Source organism: Solanum stenotomum, chromosome 10, assembly GCF_019186545.1.
Source record: "Solanum stenotomum isolate F172 chromosome 10, ASM1918654v1, whole genome shotgun sequence".
Taxonomy (NCBI): domain Eukaryota; kingdom Viridiplantae; phylum Streptophyta; class Magnoliopsida; order Solanales; family Solanaceae; genus Solanum; species Solanum stenotomum.
Window position 1 is genome coordinate 20,561,785 of NC_064291.1, and position 9,578 is coordinate 20,571,362.

Genomic DNA, 9,578 nt, shown 5'->3' on the forward strand with positions numbered 1-9,578 from the left:
GAGTAATGGAGATATGTGTCTTCTTGATAGTGCTACAACTCACACTATTTTAAGAGAAAAGAAATATTTCTCTACTTTGATTGTGAAAAAGGCTTATGTTAATACAATATCTGGTAGTGCAAAATTAATTGAGGGCTCTGGAAGAGCGGCCTTACTACTACCTGGGGGAACGATATTAACTATTGAAAATGCATTGTACTGTAGTAAGTCTCAAAGAAACTTATTAAGTTTCAAGGTTATTCGCCAAAATGGCTATCATGTTGAGACTGCCAATGAAGGAAAGGTTGAATACCTTTATATTACTACAATAAAATTGGGGCAAAAATATGTGCATGAAAAATTACCCGCATTTTCTTCTGGATTGTACCATACAAGTATTAGTATGGTTGAATCACATGCCATAGTAAACAAAGGGCTTTCTAATTCTAATGATTTTATCATTTGGCATGACCGGTTGGGCCATCCCGGTTATAATATGATGCGCAAAATTATTGAGAATTCACATGGGCATACTTTGAAGAATCAGAAAATTCTTCATTCAAAGAAATTCTCTTGTGCTGCTTGTTCTCAAGGAAAATTGGTTATTAAACCATCAGCAGCTAAGGTTGGGATTGAATCCCCTGCATTTTTGGAACGTATACATGGTGATATATGTGGGCCAATTCACCCTCCATGTGGGCCATTTAAATATTATATGGTCTTGATAGATGCATCTACAAGATGGTCACATGTGTGCTTATTATCAACTCGCAATATGGCTTTTGCGAGGTTGTTGGCTCAAATAATAAGATTAAGAGCACAATTTCCAGATTATGCAATAAAGACAATTCGTCTTGATAATGCTGGTGAGTTTACATCGCAGGCCTTTAATGATTATTATTTATCCACTGGAATAACAATTGAACATCCAGTTGCTCATGTTCACACTCAAAATGGTCTAGCGGAATCTTTGATTAAGCGTCTCTAATTGATAGCTAGACCATTGTTAATGAGGACAAAGTTGCCTGTTTCAATATAGGGACATGCTATTTTGCATGCAGCAGCATTGGTGCGCATAAGACCAACTAGTTATCATGAATTCTCTCCATTACAGTTGGTTTTTGGTCATGAGCCAAATATTTCCCATCTTAGAATTTTTGGGTGCGCGGTATATGTTCCAATTGCCCCACCGCTACGCACAAAGATGGGTCCCCAAAGAAGGTTGGGAGTGTATGTTGGGTATGAATTTCCTTCTATTATCAAATATTTGGAACCTATGACATGAGATATATTTACGGCAAGGTTTGCTGATTGTCATTTTGATGAATCAGTATACCCAACATTAGGGGGAAAACATAAACAGTTGGAAAAAGAGATAGATTGGAATTCATTATCTCTATCTCATTTGGATCCTCGAACAAATCAATGTGAGCAAGAGGTTAAAAGATCATTCATTTGCAAAATGTTGCAAATCAATTGCCAGATGCATTTACTAACCTTCCAATGGTTACTAAATCTTATATTCCAGCTGCAAATGCTCCAGTTCGAGTTGATGTCCCGATAGGATAAATTGTTAAAGCAAATGAGTCTAAATCACGTTTAAAACGTGGTAGGCCAATTGGTTCAAATGATAAAAATCCTCGAAAAAGAAAAGGAACAAATGATCATGAAGATCATACCATAGAGGAAATTACTCAAGAAGAGCCCCGAGACATAACAAATGATAAGACCACAAAGAAAGTCCAAATAACTGAAAATAATGAGAATGAAGAAATCTCAATAAGTTATGTCTCGACGAGAAAAATGTGGAATCGAAATAGTATTGTGGTGGACAATATTTTTGCTTATAATGTTGCTGTTGAAATAATGCAACATGGTGAGGATTTTGAACCAAAATCTGTCAATGAATGTAGACAGAGAAATGATTGGCCAAAATGGAAGGAAGCAATTCAAGTAGAATTGACTTCACTTGAGAAACGTGAAGTTTTTGGACCAATAGTCCAAACACCTGAAGGTGTCAAGCCAGTGGGGTACAAATGGGTTTTTGTGCGAAAACGAAATGAAAAAGGTGAAGTCGTCAGATATAAAGCACGACTTGTGGCACAAGGCTTTTCGCAAAGGCCTGGCATTGATTATGTGGAGACATATTCTCCAGTGGTGGATGCAATTACCTTCAGGTATCTAATAAATCTGGCAGTTCATGAAAAGCTTGAAATGCGTCTAATGGATGTTGTCACAGCCTATTTATATGGCTCATTGGACCACGATATTTTCATGAAAGTTCCTGAAGCATACAATGTGCCTGACGCATATAAAAATTCGCAAGAAAATTGTTCGATAAGGCTTCAAAAATCCTTATATGGATTGAAACAATCAGGGCGAATGTGGTACAATCGTCTTAGCCAATATTTGCTAAAGGAAGGGTACATAAATGACCCTATTTGTCCTTGTGTTTTTATAAAAAGGTCTGGATCTGATTTTGTTATAATAGCTGTATATGTTGATGATTTAAATATCATTGGCACTCCTAAAGAGCTTTCAAAAGCCGTTGAGTGTTTAACAAAAGAATTTGAAATGAAAGATCTTGGTAAGACAAAATTTTGTCTTGGCCTACAGATTGAGCATTTGAAAAATGGAATATTTGTTCATCAATCAACATACACAGAAAAGGTTTTAAAGCAATTTTACATGGATAAATCACATCCATTGAGAACCCCGATGGTTGTGAGATCGCTTGACATACATAAAGATCCATTTCGACCTCAAGAAAATGATGAAGAGCTTCTTGGCAATGAAACTCCATATCTTAGTGCCATTGGGGCGCTTATGTATCTTGCTAATAATACTCGACCAGATATCTGTTTTGCAGTAAGTTTATTGGCAAGATTCAGCTCATCTCCAACAAAGAGACATTGGAATGGAGTCAAACATATATTAAGATATCTTCAGGGAACCATTGATATGGGACTATTTTATTCTAATAAATCCAAGTCAGAAATGATTGGTTATGCAGATGCTGGATATTTGTCTGATCCACATAAAGCTCGATCTCAGACAGGCTATTTATTTACATATGGAGGCACAGCTATATCTTGGCGTTCAATGAAGCAAACATTAGCTGCTACTTCTTCAAATCATGCCGAAATTATAGCCATCCATGAAGCGAGTCGGGAATGTGTTTGGTTGAGATCAATGACTCAACATATTCAAGAAATGTGTGGTTTTTCTATGGAAAAAGATATTCCAACTACATTATACGAAGACAATGCTGCATGTATAGCTCAAATGAAGGAAGGATATATTAAAAGAGATAGNGAAATGTGTGGTTTTTCTATGGAAAAAGATATTCCAACTACATTATACGAAGACAATGCTGCATGTATAGCTCAAATGAAGGGAGGATATATTAAAGGAGATAGAACAAAACACATTTCACCAAAATTCTTTTTCACTCATGATCTTGAGAAAAAAGGTGAAATAAATGTTCAACAAATTCGCTCAGTTGATAATTTAGCGGATCTTTTCGCTAAAGCATTACCAACCTCAACATTTGAAAAGTTGGTATTCAAGATTGGAATGCGTCGTCTCCAAGAAGTTAAATGATGTTCGCAACAGGGGGAGTAAACTACGCGCTGAACTCTTTTTCCCTTGACCTAGGTTTTATCCCAATGGGTTTTCCTGGCAAGGTTTTTAACGAGGCAGCAAACAAAGCGTATTACAAGATATGTGTACTCTTTTTTCCTTCACTAAGAATTTTTTTTTCCACAGGATTTTTTTTCTTAGTAAGGTTTTAACGAGGCATATTATCTATCAATGGTCATCCAAGGGGGAGTGTTGTAAATCATTTTGGTGGTTAAATGGATGACCATAACTCCTTGGTTAATTTCCCTCCTTTATGAGTAGTAATGTTGTTGATAATGTGGTCAAATGGATGACCATAACTCCTAGGTTAATTTCATCCTTTATTGGTAGTAATGTTGTTGATAATATGGTTAATTGGATGACCATAACTCCTAGGTTTATTTCCTCCTTAATGGGTAGTAATTCTCAAGGTTTAATGTAATGTTTATGACACCTTTTGGTATTCCTCAATGTAATCCTATAAATAGTGGTGTTGAGAATAATGTTGAAGACACTTGAAAGAAAGAATGTTAGTTTATATTGTTCCTCTTGTCTTATAGTCTTCTTCTCTTCCTCTTTATATTGTTCTTTTGTCCTTAAGTTTTACAACATATATCACATTATATTAAATATTAAAAATGAAAAGGTGTTTTAAAAGACATTTTAAGAATGTCTGTCCATTCTCCAACATAACTTTTGAGCTTTCTTACAAAATTCTAGGCAAACTTTTGGCTTATAAATATCATGTTCATGAGGTAAAATCATTATTGAAAAATACATAAGCTAATTCGCCTTTCAAAGCTCAGAAGAAAAAAGAAATCGATTTCATCAATTATAGAAAATGCTTAAGCATGGAGATTGTCGATTAAGGTAGAAGGTTGTAGTGGAGTGTTCTCTTGCTTTTCGAAGGGTTTAGGCTTAGTGATGTCTGTCGTAGTAGTACTTTTATTCTTGTATTGTTTTGCTTTTGCTTTCTACCACCAATTGTTTTTATGATGTTTCAGTTATTGCACTTTTTTTTTTGTTACTGTTTTCATAATAGTTGTTATATTATATTATATTCTCTTCACTGTCATTTTTCTTTTTCATATTGCTATACTCAACTCAAGTTGAGGGTCTTCTGAATTGAGGTAAGGTCTGTGCACACCCTACACTCCTAGATGGATTTCACGAGATATGTTATTATTATAAAAGAAATAGCTATAAAATCATAAAACAAATTTAAACGTTTGAGCTGAATTGATAAATGTACATATATTTTGCTTTGTTAGCAAGTTTTGTCGAGAAATATGTTTATTCATCCTGTTTGATCAGTGGTAGAACCTGGTAAACCAGGCCTACTGCTTGCCTTTCTTTTTGGAGCCTTATATTAATTATATAATTTTTAAGATTTCTTTTGTCTTTAAATTTCAATTCTCTTAGTTAATTTAGTATTTAGAGTTCGAGGTATTTACATGTATTTACAGTCATCTAGAGCATAAAATTCAATCGGCATATTTCTATATACCATTATGGGGCTATATGATATTGATTTTCTTCACGTATTTATTGCTAGACGGTAACTGTATTTGTCCATTTTTTCGAGTTTATTTCTATTCAGAAAATAAATAGCTAAAGTAATAAATTACAGTAAATACAATACAAGTTAAAATTTTAAATGGTGTCTCTGTATCATAACAAAAAATATTTTCTCAAGTGACATAGATTTTAAAATACATTTTTAATTTATTATTTTGCTACATAGATTTTATAATAAAAGCTGAAAATATGTATATATATATATATATATGTGTGTGTGTGTGTGTGTGTGTGTGATGTCAAGCACAGCTGGTAAATTTGGTCTCTACTCTTGTCAGAAATAAGTATTATCTTATTCTGGAGAAAAATATGGTGCGTACTTCGTTATACATAATTTGCAAATTATAGGATTTGTCAGTGCAATTACTTCCCTCTCATGGTTTGTACCTTTTGTTTTTCCTCTTTAAACTTGTAGCTTCTGAATGCCGAATATGGATAAGTTATTGATTCTATATTTATTTTCTATCTATAATCTATAGGAATAAAGTCTTATGAATGATGTGTATGTTATATTTTTCTTCTATTTTTTGTGTGTTTTTTCTCTATTAGACTTCACCTATCCAATTTTTATGAATTTTTTTTTATCATTATCGTAAGTTTGTATTGTTATTTGGCTCAAATTAGTCATTTGTGACTTTATTGGAAGTGTGTTAATTACTAAACAAAGTTTAAAAATTACTGATAATAGCTTCAACGGAATTGATTTACCGATGGTAGCTTCAAAGGAATTGATTTCAAACATTACAATGTGTCCCTCATTTGGTGTTTCTTGACGCACATTAAAAAAATATTACCCACTTCACACGATTTGCATAAAATTTTAATTGTTCTAACGAATCAATAAAAATTCACATGATACACACGCAACACACGTGTCCAGAGACTAGTATATATATAAAGGAGAAACATAGAGAAGGTGATGATGTTGCACCTCTCTATGGCCTCCATTCATATTTGTCTCTCTTTTTTTACCCTTTTTTCCTTCAATATTTAATTATTTTATTTTTAATACCTCAAAAAGTCTTCACATTCAATTACTCAACTTTTCACTTACCACTATAATATATATATATATATATATATTTAATATCTTTAATAAAATAAGAAATAACTACCAATAACTTACACCTCTTCAACTTATAATCTTAATAGTATTCATAACTCCTTTTTTATTTAATCTTCATAACCCCCAAAATTAAATTATTAGTTTATGACACCTTATGGTATTCCTCCTCTTTTTCTATATAAATTCATATTTTGTAGCAAGAAAAATTTCATTCAAAGTTATTCTTTCACTTCTCCATCACCATATCATACATTACGGTGATGAAGAAATGCTAATCATCACATCATATGGTTGCTTTCAACAAAGTCATAAAGAATCTATGGGTAAAAATGTTTCTTTTTTAATTTGTTAATTTATGTAATAATTTATGTGATGTTATTTATTTTGTTTTGTCAATTTAACTAATCTTTAAAACTAAATTGAATAAACTCAATCCAAATAAAATCATGGAGTAACTAACAATTTCATAATATACTATATGTGCTTGTAGGGTGAAGAAGAAAGTTGAGGAAGATACAAAAGTAGAGAAAATTGTAAATTTTGGAAGAAGATAATGTAGAGTCTTACAATAAAATTATTATTATAGTAATTTTATCTTTTTAGTTTTTCTTTCATATTCTCTATATTTCATTTATGTACTTTAGTGAAGAACTTAAAATATAAAGATTTTTTTCCTTTTCTTTTATATGACTATAGTCGTACATACATAATTCATTAGGTTAAATTATGGTTAGTTCTTCTGAATTTTACTATGATACTTTTTTGCGACAGTCTAAAACGAATATTATGTACTCGATGTTACTATTTATTTGTATGCCGAAGTGCATTCCTAAATATGACACTAAGATTAGAAGCATTTTAAAGAGCGGAAATTTGATAACTTACAAAAAGAAAAAAAAACGTTATCCAAGCAATGAATTAAAAAAATTGACAACAAACTTGAGTATTTGTATAATTTTAATGAAAAACTAAAGAAACTATATGAAATACTTTCGTTTTCAAAAAAAAAGAAGGAAAAAGACAAAGATCCTATTTATTTTTTTTGATAAATTTCACTATATTTTAATTTATTATTATTATTATTATTAAAAAGTGTCAATTATTACTCTCTCCATTTATTTCTATTATATATTGTAAAAACTTAAATGTCTCAAAATTTATTATTCTACTTATTTCTATTCTTTATTGTAAATTTAAAGGCCTAAATATTTAACTCCAACCTTTCATTCTCCAAGAGGAATGAAAAATTTATATGTATCTATACATATATATTATATAAAGCTAAAATATTTAAAAAAATGATTTGACACCTCTCAAAGCCAACGATCCTTATTTATTTATTTTTACTTTTTTATTGTTGTAATTTTCACTATATTTCTATTTATAATTACTATTAAAAAATGTGTCAATTACTATTCCCTTCATTAATTTCTATTATTTAGTAAAAGAATTTAAATACCTCAAATTTTATTACTCCACTTATTCCTATTATTTATTGTAAATTTAAAGGCAAAACTATTTATCACTCAAATCTTTCATTTTCTCCTTAACGAATGAAAATTTATTAAAATAGAGTAGTCTAATGAAATATCAATTCAAATAGCTTGAAAAAAATTAAACCATCCCTTTAACTCCAAATTATGAGATTTCTCTTTTTATCTGATTTTCAGATTTAATAATCTAAAAAATATTTACATAATTAGTCAATTAAAGAATAAGATAATTACTCACTAAGTAAATTTTAAAAATGGAAATGCGTAACTCTAAAAAATTCTAACATTCATTTATATTTATTACGTTTCATGATGAACCCATGATTAAAGTTGATAGTAAAAAAATATTGCACTAGCGAAAAAAGATAATTTTTTCCCTATTTTCTTAATTATTTTATTAGTTTATAAGAATAAAAGTCACAATTATTATCGTTTATTGTCCAAATTTTTCATATTCTTTATTGAAATTCAAAACTCATCCACATATTGATATATGAAATCATTGATAATCGCTTTTAACTTCTTCATCTTTATGTAGTGTTTGGATTACATAATTTATTCAGTTTCTATACAAAATTGATATTTGAGCTCTCTTGTGTATTTATTATTTCTATTTTTTAATGTAAATTTTTAACGAAATATTAATTTTTATGACTTTCATATAAAAGTTTGTCTACATATATAACAAAAAGTTTAGGATATTAATTTTATCAATTAAACAAATTAATATGCTCATATTTTAAAGTAATAATTGTGAAAATTTTAAATTATAAGCAAGAAAACTTACATGAACTCTAAATTTATATAGTTATATAAATATATAAATGTAAATAGTATTATATAAAGGAAATTAATAGTGAAATAACATAAATAATTTAAAACACCCAAAAATGAGATAGCAACGTATATAAAATTGGCGCATAAAGAAATATGTCTTTGTATTGTTTCAAGGAAAAAATATAATTCTCTTCTGATTTTCTTGAAACTAATTTAATTCTATTGTTTTTTCTTTTATTGTTATTTTCTGTTTGATTTTTTCATTTTCATTTTCATATATATATATATAGAAAATATGACCGCGCGAAGCACGGTTTGCTTAACTAGTATTAAATATATGTAATGAACTTTAGGAATATATACAATGAACCTCCATTAAAATCTGGAAGAGTAAACAATCCTCCCTTGAGCACATTAACTCTCCATTTACTCAATGTAGTAATTGATTATCACTAATATTTAAACATGTAATTAACTAAATATTTATAATATTTTAATTAATGTAGGAGTGAAATGGTATTTCAACTTTTAACTTTTTTTGTTCCCACTTTTAGTAAGATATGATGATATGATATATGATATAATACTTGTCAATCCTAATATGTTTAAACAACAAAACAAATGATAAAATTAAACGAACTAATGTTCTTAAATTAATGACATCATCATAAATTTTAAAAAACAAATAAAAATTATAGTACCCTTAATCATGAGGATAGAAGAAGTCAGTATTGTCGTTAGATAAATAATTTGCATTTGTTAAGACATCTGCTTTCTACTACCGAGTGATGATGCTTCTTCATTGGCCAACTTGACCATGCAAAATTTACCAGGTCTTACTTTATTACATATCCAAGTTAATGTTAATATAGTAGTTCAAAGATAGTTGGAAGTAACAGAAAAAGAGGTAAAGATTAGCAAAAGCAAATTACTGAGCTAGGAGAACTACTTCATTATGTCTTCATATTTTCTGGTGAGCGTAATGTCACGGACTTAGAGTCTCACTAAAGCTTCGTGCGCCATGACAGTAAACTATAATATGGATGGAGGACTACACTGGTGGC